Source organism: Spermophilus citellus (genome assembly GCF_964194105.1).
Source record: "Spermophilus citellus genome assembly, chromosome: 8".
Lineage (NCBI taxonomy): Eukaryota > Metazoa > Chordata > Mammalia > Rodentia > Sciuridae > Spermophilus > Spermophilus citellus.
The window spans coordinates 19,441,474-19,455,447 of NC_138189.1; positions in this window are offsets into that span (position 1 = coordinate 19,441,474).

The window sequence follows — 13,974 nt, forward strand, 5'->3', positions numbered from 1 at the left end:
AATAGATGACGCGCTGTGAATCCTGAGGAAAGACGGTCACATGTTCCAGGTGAAGCAAACCGCAAAGGAGCGGCCGCCCTCGGGGAGAAGGGTATCACTTAAAGTACAAGAATAAAGGTTTGTTGTCCCCTGTTCTCACTCTTTCTTTCCCCAATGGAGAAATTCAAATGCCTTCCCAAGCCTCTCTTCACTCCTCCAAGCTTTCCCCCCAACATCCCTGGCTGGCCCGCACCTGCACCTCAACAGAGTTCTCATGGAACCCATGTATTCATTAAGCATCGACCAGGATGACACCCTAAGTAAAATGCACTACTCAGGAGGAAGGAAGCCTTATTGATCTTTGGTGCAGTGGAGGACGGAGAGGCACAGAGAAGTTAGGTAACTTGACCAAGGCCACACAGCTAGTGAGGGATAAGACCAAAATTCTCAATCATTGGCTGTACATCTCTGACATCTACCACCTGTTCCCTTTACTTGTGGTTCATGCACATTTCCTTTCTGGCATGTGAACTCCTTGAGTTGAGGACAGACACTTCCAGGAGCCTGGTTGTTGATCCTCACTAATACAGTGCCCTCTGGGTGGTCCTCATTCTGAAGTTGATGGGGCCTGTGCATGAGTCCAGTTTGGAGGCTGCAGCGCCTCCTGGTGCCTGAGAAGCCCACCTTCGGCTCCTGGCAGGCAAAGCTGCAGGCTTTCTAGCCCTCAGCACCCGGTCAGAGGAACTGAAGTACTCAAGGTAAGGGGGAGCCGCTCTCTGCAGCCACGTGGCCTCGTGAGGATCTGAGTGTGCTCTGTGGGAGAGGCTGGCGGCGGGATTAGAAGCAGGGAGTGGAGAATGCCTCCATCCAGGAAGTCTAGGCACAACACAGACCTATGGCTACTCCTGGGCCCAGCAGTTTAGGCCTGGGCCTGGGCCCAGGAAGGAGCACAGACCAAAGACAGGGGCTGTCTGTGCGCCCCTTCCAGAGTCTGCAGATGTGGCAGGTGGTTGGAAGTCCCTGCAGAGGGCAGCAGCTTGCTTGCTTGTGCTGCTTGTGCAGGGGGTCTTCTAGGTATGTGACCTGCAGCCACACAGGGCCCAGCTCCTAGGGGCCATGCTTGGTTTAAACCCTTAAGACCTATGAAATGAGAACAGGCACAAGCCCTGGGCTCAGAGCTGCCCAGGGAGGGAGTCCGTCAACATCCCGTGTGTCTGTCTGAGACTCAGGCTGCCGAGGAGGTGGTGCCTAGGGTGGAGGAGGTGAGCCCCAGCAGGAGGCTGCAGGCCGGGGAAGCTGCAGGTGGCAGGTTGGTTCAGGGAAGCTCAGTGGCTGTCTGGTTGGAGCAAAGGTCAGGGAGGCTGTCAGTTATTAACAGGTCTGTGGAGTTTGGGGCGATTGCTACAGAAGTTATCACGTAGCTTCCTGGGTGGTCAGTAGAGCTCATCCGGGCCCTGCAGGTGACTCACAGCGGGCTGGCTTCCTGGGCTGCTCCTGTAGATAAGGCTCCACTCCTGGGCAGGTTGTGGGTCAGAGTCCTGTTCTATGGGCAGTCCCACCACTGTCCTCCTGGATCTTCTGTCTCTCTGTCTTGAAGTCCTGCACAGGAAGCCCTGCTCTTCCTTGGACATGGGACCAGCAGTGTCCTGGCTGCTCGGGTTCACCCTGGGGTGGTGACCAAGGGAACGCCCCTGATGCTCTGTGGCTTCGGGAGGCAGCCCGACACAAATCATTTCTCCTGAAGGACTCAGGGCCTCCCGGCCACATCCCGGTGAATGTCCCCGAAGGTCTCGCTGACATGCCCTCTCCTTCACAGGCCGGCAGCTGCTCCACGGCACCGGGGCTGTGTTTCCTCCGTCTCGAAGGCCAGGTGTGGAGTGGCCATGAGCGCAGGCTGGGCACAGAGCCAGAGCTCACAGATTCAGATCCTGTTTGTGTTTAATAGGGAAGTTTTGATCTTACTGTTGGAATTTTAAAATTTTTGAAAAGATTTGCTAAGCAAATGTACTGCGCAAACAGGTTTGTGGGAACAAGGACGGCACTTAATCTGTTGAGAGTGAAATTATCAAGGATCTAAAGAGTCCCATGATCACCCCGATCACCTCATATATAAAGTCTGGTTTCAATGCATTCTTGGCTGCCCATGAGAGTGACTCTTCAGGCCCTCTACTTGGAAACTCACCAAGACACCCTGAAATGCAGGAGCACCCCCTCGCCCCCTTATTGGTGGTGGTGGTTGTGTTCCAAGACCCCCCGGGAGATACCTAGAATCTCCGACAGTACTGAACTCCAGGTATATATATATATATATATATATATATATATATATATATGTTGTAGATGGACACAATATCTTTATTTTGTCTATTTATTTTATGTGGCACTGAAGATCGGACCCAGTGCCTCACACATGTGAGGCCCGCACTCAACCACTGAGCTACAACCCCAGCCTGAACTCCAAGTTTGCTGTTTTACTATACATATATGCCTGTGGTGAAGTTTTATTAGACACAGGAAGAGATTAACAACAACAAGTCATGTGAGTGAAGTCTCTTTCTAGAACTTTCCATAATATTTTTGGACTGTGGTTAACCTCGGTAACTGGAGCCTTGGAAAGTGCAACCTCAGAAGAGAGGGACGGTCGCATTCAAAAGCCAGAAGCCAACTCTCTGGTTGGCTTGCTCCCGAGGGTTCGCTGCGCAGCGCAGCCCTGGACACAGGGCTGGGGCTCCTCTGGGCTGTGGTCCCCCCTGTTGCCCACAGCCTTCCTGAGCGACCTCTGTCCATGGGGACCCGGGGTGCCTGCAGCATGAGCACCGTCCCTCCGCTCCTCCAGGCCAGTCCTCTGCCCAGGATGCACATCATCCTCCTGCTTGGAGGCGGCCTCCCAGGAGCCATCCCTCAGTCCAGGCCCCCATGGCACCAGATGCTCAGGGAGCTCGGCCAGGAGGCCACGCAGCCACAGTGCCCTGAGAACCTGACCAGGCCACTCAGCCTCCCCCATCTTTATCAGGGGGCCAGCGATCCCACCCCAGCAGCATTCAGGTGGGAGCCGAAGCGGGGCCCCATCCGCCTTGCCTTCGTGGGGACCTGCCACCGCTTCTCCTCATTGCTTGGGTTCAATTATTTATCTTTCTGATCAAAGCAGATTTCCCTATTTAAGTGTCAGGCACCCTTGGTGCTTGCTTGGTTCAGGGCCTTCCTCCTGTTGGTGGGCAGATGGTGTTTATTGACCTGTGTGTGCTGTGTGCTGGGTGCTGTGTGCTGGGTGTCTATCAACCTGTCTTTGCGTTCCAGGTGTGAATCCCACTGGCTCATGGTTGTTGTGGTTTAGCTTAGGTGTCCCCCAAAAGCTCATGGGTGAGAAAATGCAAGAAATTTCAGAGGTGAGCTGGCTGGGCTGTGAGAGTCTTGACCTAACCAGGTGCTGACCCGCAGGAAGGGATTAGCTGGGTGGTAACTGTGGGCAGGTGGGTGAGCTGGAAAAGGTGGTGCCCTTGGGTCACATTTTGTCCTTGCTGAGTGGAGCACGCTCTCTCTCTGCTTTCTGGGGGCCATGTCCCGATCTCCTTTCCTCCTCTGCACCCTTTTGCCATGATGGTCTGCCTCACCTTGAGCCCCGAGGAATGAGTTGGCCATCTATGGATTGACCCCTCTGGAACCCTGAGCTCCAAGAGAAACCTTTCTGATTCTAATTGTTCTTGTCGAGTCTTTTGGTCACAGTGGCAAAGAAGCTGACTGAAACCACGGGGAGTGATCTTTACAGTGTGCTGCCGCCGCCTTTGATTTGCTGGAACCGTGCTGACCATCTGGTCATCTGTGTCGTCAAGGATATTGGCCTACAGTTCTCTTTCTTTGTCATGTCTTTGTCTGGTTTTAGTATTGGGGGAGTACTTGCTTTGAGCATGAGTTTGGAGGAATCTACTCCTCTTGAGCTTCTTGGAGAAACTTCAGAGGAATTGGACTGGGCGCAGTGGCACATGCCTGTAATCCCAGCAGCTCTAGAGGCTGAGGCAGGAGGATTGCAAGTTCAAAGCCAGCCTCACCAATTTAGTGAGGCCCTAAGTAACTCAGTGAGACCCTGGCTCTAACTATAATGCAAAAAGAAAAGTGGGGGGTGCTGGGGATGTAGCTCAGTATGCACCCCTGGATTCACTCCCTAGTACCCCCCAAAAAAGAGGCGTTGGTATTATCCTTTCTTTGGTGCTTGGAGGAAGTGAGAATTGAGGTCATCTGGTCTGGGCATTTCTTTGATAGAAGATTTTTTAACTGATCCAATCTCATTACAGGTTACTAGTCTGTTCAGACTTCCTGTGTCTTCATGATTCCGTCTGTTAGGGTGTACGTGACCAGGGATCGGCCTATCAAGTCTGTTGACAGGTAGGTGACCCTTTGCATCCCTGTGCTGTCAGTTGGAAAGCCTCCTTTTTCGACTCTGATTTCATCTGGGTGTACTCTCTCTTTTTTTTTTCTTGATTAGTCTAACTATGGATTTGTCGATCTTCTTGATCTTTTTGAAGAACCAGCTTTTCATTTTGTTGACCTTTTACATTGTCTTTTTTAGTCTCTATTTCATTTACATAGGCTCTGATTCTTATTGTTCTTTCCCTTCTACTAATTTTGGTTTGGTTTGTTCATGTTCTTCTGGTTTCCACCGGGTGCAGCAATGAGCTGTCCATTGGGATCTTTCTGCTTGTTTTTTTGATTTGGTGTTGATTACTGTGAACTTTCCCATTAGAATTGCTTTTGCTGTATTGGAATTTTTTAAAAAAAATTCCTAATTTTTTAACTCTCTTCACTGGTCTGTTTCCTTTTTCTGAAATTCATATAAAGGGATCCTCTTTCCCTTTTTTTGGTCTTATTTCTCTAATTTTTCACATCTTTGCCTTTCTGCTCTGTCTTCCGCCCACTGTTGATGGCATCGGGTTGCTTCCAGCTTGGGTCATTGGGGACAGCTGTGCCATTCTTTTTTTTTTTGGCGAGGGGATACTGGGGATGGAACCCAGGGGCACTTGACCAGTGAGCCACACCCCCAGCCCTATTTTATATTTTATTTAGAGACAGGGTCTCACTGAGTTTCCCAGCACCTCACTGTTGCTGAGGCTGGCTTTGCACTCTCAATCCTCCTGCCTCAGCCTCCCGAGCTGTTGGGATTATAGGCGTGCACCACCACCCCCGCCTGGCTGGCTATGCCATTCTCATAGGTGCACTTTGGTTAATCTACTTAAGCATTTCTGTTGGGTATATACCCAGGAGTGGGTGGCAAGGTACACGTTTCAAAATGGCTACACCAATTGACACCCCCTCCCGAGGTGTCTAGCAGGAAGGCGGTGGGGCCTCTCTGGCACTGAGAGCCTCTGGTACTTGGACTGACTTTAGGTCCCTGGGATCTCTCCTCATATATCCCTAGTTGGGAAATTCCTTGTCATGATGACCTGCCTGCCAGGGGCTGCCATCTGTCCAGGGCGCTGGAATTCATGAGGAATACACTGCAGAGTGTGTCCCACACAGCTTCATGGAGGGCTCTCGTTTGTCCCAGGCCATTTGAATTCCTAGTTCCAACCGCCAGTTGGGGCAGAGCTTGCTGTTACAATACCCTGTATGTCATGGAACTTAGCACTAACAGACCTTTCTGAATCAGCCCCTCAGATGTGGTGAGAAGCAATGTAATCCTCTCTGATTATACTGTCTCATTTAAATACTTTATTCCCCCATGTGATGTTGATAAAAGCCACGAAACTTAACTCCTCTTTACTACGTCTCTGAATTTCATATTAATAGTCAACTTCCCCCTTTCAAAATCTGTTGTAGTGGAAATGGAAACCTTATCATTTGGATTCAGACTATCCTAATTTAATTCCTAGTGCTATGTTTAACTGTGTGATTTTGAGTAAGTCACTTTACCTTTTTGATATTCAAGCTGCTTGACTGTAAAATGAGTTTATCTACCTTACAAGGATAGGATCAGACAACTGAAGCAAAAGCAAATTATAAACTTTGGTTACTGGACAAATATAATTTATTATGCACATTAAAGTTTGGACTTGATCTATTTGGTTATTAAAAACCTATGAGAGGGGCTGGGGACATAGCTCAGTTGGTAGAGTACTTGTCTCAAATGTCCAAGGCCCTGGGTTCAATCCCTGGCACCACACACACACACACACACACACACACACACCACAAACCTATGGGAGAGGATGTTGATGAAGTGGAGCTGGGGGTTAGAGAACAGAGAAAGTAGGGGAGGAGTGACAGTGAGGAAAAAAGTAGACTCCAGAAAGCTAGTGACAGGTCTTAGTTCCTGGGCTGCCTTGGGGCAGAAATTGGGTCCCCAACACCTGTGAAGTGGCCAATGCAGAAATGCATCCGGCCACTAGAGGGAGCCACAGATCCGGCTGGGTATCAGCCTCATATTGAGCTAAACTCCTTAGAAGTTTTGCAGATTTAACATTTGTAAGTCTGGAAAAGGCGCCAAGCCAGACATGCCTTTTCTTGGTTTTTAAAAATCATCTTACTTTTCAACATCACCACCACCATCACGTTAAGCCTGGTCTTTGCTCGTCTATCCATTAGTCTTGTTATCTCACCGGTTTCTTTTCAGAGTAAAAATATCGCCTTTTAAAAATCACAATATTCAATGGAAAAAACGATTTTCTCGCAATTCAGATCCCATCAGGGCATCTTTCCTCTGTAGTGGAATTACATGACAGGCCAACTTTTTTCTTTCTTTAGGTGCTTGGTCTGGGACCCAGCACACTAGGTAAATGCTCTGCCACCAAGTCCCCAGCCTGAGATGTCACCTTTTAAACCAGAAGTTTGCTGGGTCAGGACCTGACCGGGGGCCAGGCCTGCGGAGGGACTCATTATTGCATTTGATGTCCGCAGAAGTGGAACACCAAGGCCAGGAGGGGTCCCGGCTGGCAAAGAATCTGTTTGTTTTCAGAGTTTCTGATAAAGCCTGAGAAACCACACAGGTCGAACATTCAACCAATTCCTTTCACTACGTTACCAACTTTTCTGGGAAAATCTGTATTTGGCCACTCTGCTGTGATAAGAAGCAGCACCCCCCCCCATGTTTTTCTCAATTCTGGGAAGAGGGGAAAGCCTAGGGGTTTTCCTCCTAGAGGGGAGAGGTCAACCCTGTGGTGAGTACACCCAGCCTCAGCCCTCCCTCCTCTGCCCAGCACCCAGGTAGGGCCCTGCCAAGAAGCCACTCCCTAAACCCCTGGCCGGCTGCCTGGGAGGAAGAACCCGGGTCAGGAGCAGCTGGGGAGAGTCCTGGGACATTTGGGAAGGCTCCATCTGGACACTTGGGTATCGGCATTGACAACAAGCATGAGCTACTCTTGCTGTGTTAAGGGTGACAATAACAGAAGTCAGACTTGGTGGAGTTGGCTGGTCCCCTTCCTTCTTTCCTCCATTCAGCCAACACCTGGGCATGCTCTCCCGCTGGACTCCAGTCTGACTCCTGCATGCAGGATGAAGGAGGCCCAGGCCTTGGTCAAGGTCACAGATGGAGTGTCTGAATGACATGAGAGGGGCAGGGACCAGGAGAGGGTGGTACCAGACAAAGGAGCCACAAGGCGGCTTTGTCTTAGGAGCCTGGGGAGGTGTCATGGGAAGGTGGCACTTGAGCTGGGTTTGTAAACGAAAGTCCTCCTACAGACCCGGTGAGGAGGAATGTTCCAGATCCACAGCACATGTGCAAAAGCTTGGAAGTGTCCGTGCTTGAGTCACTTCCTGGGACCTGCAAGTCAGCTGAGGATGGCTGGAGTGGTCTCAGGAAGAGGAGCAAGAAACCTAGCCAGAGGCCTGAGCAAGGTTCGGACCTGGAAGACCCCATGGGCCATGTGGGGAAGGTGCGTGTCGAATATTCATTCAGCAGACCTTTAGTGCTCCTGTCTCTGGGGACACTGACCAGCAGCCAGTCCTTGCCCTGTGGTCTTACATTCTAATGGCTGAGGAAAATAATCAATAATCGATAACAATCAAGTGAATGAGCAAACTAATTTCAGGCAATGGTGCCGTGTATGAAGGAACGCAAAGCAGACTGAGGAGCGAGGGAGGGAGGGAGGCAGAGAGGAGATGGGTTCCCCATTAGGTGGGCACTTGAGAGGTACGAGTGAGGTGCGGGGCCAGGTGAGCGCGGGATCCATGTCTTCCTGGCGGAGGGAACAGCAGTGCGGAGGCCTAGGGTGTGCAGAGAGGGGAGGAGCCATGGGCACTGGGCCAGGCGGACCTGGAGCACCAGGCAGGGTTGCAGGGTCTGCCCCAGGGGAGGACGGTGGAGGGTTTGGCCAGAGGAGCTTCTGTTTCAAGAACTGCGCTCGCTGGAGGGGAGACTTGGGAGGAGGCCACTGGCTGCAGAGTCAGGTCCTAGGGCTCCTCACACTTGCTGAACCCTGGGGCAGGGCTTGGGGCCTCCACCCCAGGGTTTAACCCGCCCTCCGGTGCAGGAGCTCAGCCAGGTGAGGGGCCGCTGTCCATCAGGATGATGAGCCCCAGGGAAGCTGGGCCAGAGACTGGACTAGATCTGACGTTGGCCCCATGAGCTGGGTGACACCATGGGGGGTGCACTCAATGTGGGGACATGTTAGTCATCCAGAGGTGGCCAGCGTGCCTCGAAAGTGGTCAGAGCAGGAGGGTCGCAGGGAGGAGGCTGCCTAAAGCAGCTAATGTTTGCTGGGTTCCTGGTACAGGCCAGCACTGGGTCCTCCCACTTGGACTGTCCTATGTAATCCCCGTGGTCACCCACTATCGTCACCCCCACGGAACCAATGAGGGAGCCGGGACTTATTGAAACTAAGGAAGAAACACAACAGGGTGAAAGTAATCAGCACCACTGAATTGGACACCTAAAATGGCCAGACTGGCACCTTTATGTTCACGGTGACTACAAGTTTAGATGTTTTTTAAAAAGAAAACAAATACAGCAAAGAAAAACTGCAGTTTTGTCAGTGAGAGAGGCAAGATTAAAACAGAGGCAGCGGGAATGAACCCAGGCCCGGGCTCTTGTGCTCTGTGACCAATGGCCTGAGGTCGGAGGATGGGTCCCTTGCCCCGTGCTGGTACCCTCTCTTCAGGACTCCAGCACCTTTTCGTGGAATATTTGGAATTGACATTTGGGTCTGCAGGCGAGCACAACAATTTCTGTTGCTTTGTTCATTGACACATCCCAAACTCCTGGTGCCACAGACATCTGTAGAATGAATGATGGATGTTTCCTCCACTTCCCAAGGAAATCCAGAGTTACGGCATGTCCCCCGCCTCGGCTGCCCACGAGTCTACATGACTCTTAATGCTGACCAGGGCAGAGGTAAAACCTCGGCTGTGAGTTGCGACTTGACCTTGGCCGGGAGGCTGCTTTTCCCTGCAGCAGGTGCTGTCCCCGCCAAGGAGCTGAGTGGGGAGGGTGGCTAGCACAGGGAGGGAGGGGGAGCCCCAGGGGGATCTCGGAATCGCCTTGCATCTCCCGGGGGACCAAGACTCAGAGAGGAAGGTGGTTTTGTAGAAATTTAAATTAAAGTGCTTTTCTGTGTCTGTCCCTAGAACTTCCCTGCTCCTGGCGAGGTGTTCCAATCCAGCCCAGGACTAGCCAGGGCACAGAGAGCTGAGAGGGAAGCTCTTTGGGTGGCCTCTTCCACGAACTGGGCCTCCCCCAGGCCTTTGTAAGCGGGGCCCACGGACCTGCACCTCCCTTCACCTTTCCTCTGCCTGCTGCCAGCAGCTCAGGGCTGCTCCTGCCCGTCTGCCAAGCAGGAAGTGGGCACCCAGTCCCCGCCCTGGCTGCTGACTGCAGGCTGGGCCGTGCCAGGATGTCATCGCAGGTGGCCTGATTTCCAGGCGGGCTTTGCTCCTTTGGCTTCACAGAGCCACTGTTTCTAGAACTCACAGTGCTGCGCCTTCACTGTAAATGCAGCCAGCGCTGAAATCCAAAAGTCAGTTGGCATCAAATGTGACCTGGATTTGGTGGCTCAGCCTCACCTGGATGGAGACTGTAACACGGCTGCATTTAGCCTACTAGTGTGCCGACGAGCGGGTTCTACAGCAGAGATCTGAATACGTTTCATTGTGGCGTGCTCTGCCGCGTCCCCAGGGCCGTCCAGCCAGGTGGACCAGCACTGCCTGGGCTTTCTGAAATGTGAGCATTTAAGGGACATGGACCTGTACCTGTCCTCACACTGGTAGACAGTGGGGAAAAGCACGGCACAGCTCTCCGAGTCAGACTAGGTGGCTTCAGCTACACATGCTGGTTGTGTGGTCTTGGTGAGCCCCACAACCTTCTAGACCCTCTGTTTCTTCTTCTGTGAAACGGCAGCCATGACATTGCTTTCCCAGAACTGTAACAAGGTCTGTCACCTGCACCTTCTCTCACCTCCTCTCAGGTCCTTCTTAAACGGCTTCTTCCCGGTTGTCTCCATGACAGGGCTCAGATGTCCCTTTGCTCAGGGCTCTTTCCCAGGGAGGCCCCCCATGCCTTCCCTCGTTCTCCTGCCTGTGTCCCTGTGGATGTGACGCGGCTCTGTTCCTTGCTCCTACCTGTTGCTCTGAGGGTGAGTTCCCGAGGGTGGGGTTCCTTGGCCTGGCTGCCTGCTGCCTGGGCAGAGTGTGCAGCAGCCTGTTGGGGCTCAGGGTGGGTGCACAGGAGTGGGGACACCCGGCAGAGTGGAGGGAGAATGGGGTCCAGTCCGGGGGTGGTGCAGCAAGACCGGGGCCGACATGGCTCCCCGGCCCACTCCAGCCTCCTGTCTTTCCCCCACATGGAAGTCCCCCCTGGAGTTCCTGGGTTCTCATCCTACTTTGACGGGGGCTGGAGGAGGCTGAGGTCCCCAGGGGGCTGGGGGACGTGTGGGTGGGGGATTGTGATGATGAGATGCTTTTGGTTTTCAAGGGAGGACACAGAGCCCAGCTGGTGAGATCCTTCCTTAAAGGCCTTCTGCACGGGTTTCGGGGAGTCGCCTGGAGGGGTGCTTGCTGCTGCCCCCCACCATGCAGCCCTGGAGTCCTGGGGCTGGGGTGTGCTCTGCAGGGAGGCAGACCCCTCCTGGGGTGTGGACAGGACAGGGCCCCAGCAGGGGTGGACAGAGTGTCCCCGACCTTCTGGGTGCCCCTGGGTGCCAGTTCCTGGGGCAGCTTTGATTCTGGACAAGTGTCCTCAGGCTTCCCGGTACCTCTGACTGAGGAGCGTCACCTGCTGAGGAAAGGACGTTTCCTCTGGTCCTTTGGTCGCCCTCGAAGGCTCTCCAGCATCTCAGCGGCTGCGCCAAGGGCTCTCAGCGGCTGCCAAGCAGATGCTGCTGCTCAAACAGCCGGAAGCAAACGCCCTGCTGAACCTGGGTGGACGCCCCAGAAGCTGGCCGCGGGGCTGATGACGGCAGGCTGGGGGTGTCCAGGACAGGGGAGGCAAGGGGGTGACGAGAGGGTGACTCAGGTGTGGAGTCCAAGGCTCCCAGGGTGGTCTTCATGAGACATTAGAGACCATGACCATTGACACGTGAGGAGGGAACCAAGTGGGCACCTGCATTTCTGCTCCCAGGTTGTTGAGATTTTAATGTTTTGTCATTTTCTTTAGATATTTAAATAAAAAACATAATGTCAGGGAGACATTCTGGGTGGGTGACTTCTGTCCGCCATGGCTGCTGTGGTTCCTGGCCCTGCCCCACCTCCCGGCCTTTGGAGGAGGATCTGCTGACCCACAGCTGCCAACCGTGTGCCCAGAGGGCCACACGCACACCCGGGGTCCCTCCCTCGGCCTGTCCTTGTACCCATCAGGCTGGTGACGAGGTCAGGCTCGGCCCCTCCAGTCCCACAGTGTGAGGCTGCGGGCAGAGTTCCCACTGGCCACCCCTTGCTGCCGACTGTGAACCTGACATGGCCTCCGTCACCACCGAGGGCCGACCTCATCCAGCACTAGTTATAATACCATTAGCTGCCGTCCGTCTTTCATCCAGGGTTCTTGGATCTTGCTCCATGCCCTCTTCTGCCCCGGGTCCCATTCAGTCATTGTGGGTCCCTAGCCTGCTCTCGGCTGGGACGATTTCTCCGATGTCCTATTTCTTTTCTTTGAGGAATATCCACCGGTGGTTTGAAGCACGACCTTTGACCCAGGTGTCTGGGGTCTTTCCTATGGTTGGATTGGCTTCTGGGCTTTCAACAGAGACCGCAGAACTGAGGTTTGGTCCTCATTTCACTGGACCAAGTGTGTGTGGTGGGGCCAGATCATTTTCATTGAGGGTGTGGGTCTGGTCCCGAGCTGAGGTGGGGCTGGTGAGTTTCCTCCACCCTGAGGCAGCCCGTGGCCCCCCATTTCCATCCTGTACTCATGGGAGCAGTCACTGTTCGTCAGTTTTCTGCTGTGAGACAAAATACCCGAGGTGATCATTTATAAAGACAAAAGGTTTCCTGTGGCTCATGGTCATTGAGGTTTCAGTCCATGGTCACCTGGCCCTGTGGCTTTGGGGGCTGAAGTGAGGCAGCTCCTCATGGTGGGAGCAGGTGGCTGGCACCCTCTTCCTCACCATCTTGCTTTGCCCTCCCTCTTCCTTCCCCTTCCTCTCCCAGCCACCCTGAGCCAGCTGACCACGCTGGGGATGCCCACGCAGCACTGCTCTTCCCCAGGGCAGTGCCCAGCGGGGTTCCTTCAAGGGAGATGCCTGCACAGGGTCAGTCTGCGTCTGGGGAACAGCCCCTGGAGCCGGCTAGGTCTCCCCGTGGCCTTTGCCCCCTGCTTGGGGAAATAACCTCGGCAGAGCCGATGGCCTCCCCAGCCCCTGCCCAGCCTCTGCCCTGGAGGTCTGTGGAGGAGAAGAGCAGGTGAGGGGCGGGGAGAGCAGGTGAGGGGTGGGTTGAGTGCCTCCTCCTCCCCGTGGGGTCCGGCCGGTTCCCCAGAGGTGGAGGGAGAAGACCACGCTGTCCAGGGCCCCCGGGGACCTTCTAGGCTAACCTGCCGCCTTCCCGGCTGGGCAGTTGGTTGGCTCAGTGGACAGCGGGACAAGGTGAAGGCCCCGGTCTTGTAGCTTCGGCGTGAACAGATTGTGCACAGATTGGTGCCTGGGCTTCGGGAAGGTGGAGGCTGCGAGTTTGTTTGTTTGTTTGTTTTTTTACAATAATTTGGCTAATCTTTATTGATAGACATTTAGGTTGTTTCCTATCTTGATATTTTTTTTTCCATTTCTAATTGGTTGTTCAAAACATTACAAAGCTCATGACATATCATCTTTCATACATTAGATTCAAGTGGGTTATGAACTCCCATTTTTACCCCGTATACAGATTGCAGAATCACATCGGTTACACATCACATTTTTACATAATGCCCTATTAGTAACTGTTGTATTCTGCTACCTTTCTTATCCCCTACTATCCCCCCTCCCCTTCCCTCACATCTTCTCTCTCTACCCCATCTACTGTAATTCATTCTCTCCCTTTTTTTTCCCTTTCCCCTCACTTCCTCTTATATGTAATTTTGTATAACAGTGAGGGTCTCCTTCCATTTCCATGCAGTTTCCCTTCTCTCGCTCTTTCCCTCTCACCTCTCGTCCCTGTTTAATGTTAATCTTTTTCTCATGCTCTTCCTCCCTGCTCTGTTCTTAGTTGCTCTCATTATATCAAAGAAGACATTTGGCATTTGTTTTTTAGGGATTGGCTAGCTTCACTTAGCATAATCTGCTCTAATGCCATCCATTTCCCTGCAAATTCCATGATTTTGTCATTTTTTAGTGCTGAGTAATACTCCATTGTGTATAAATGCCACATTTTTTAATCCATTCTTCTATTGAAGGGCATCTAAGTTGGTTCCACAGTCTGGCTATTGTGAATTGTGCTGCTATGAACATCGATGTAGCAGTATCCCTATAGTACGCTCTTTTAAGGTCTTCAGGGAATAGTCCGAGAAGGGCAAAAGCTGGGTCAAATGGTGGTTCCATTCCCAGCTTTCCCAGGAATCTCCATACTGCTTTCCAAATTGGCCGCACCAATTTGCAGTCCCACCAG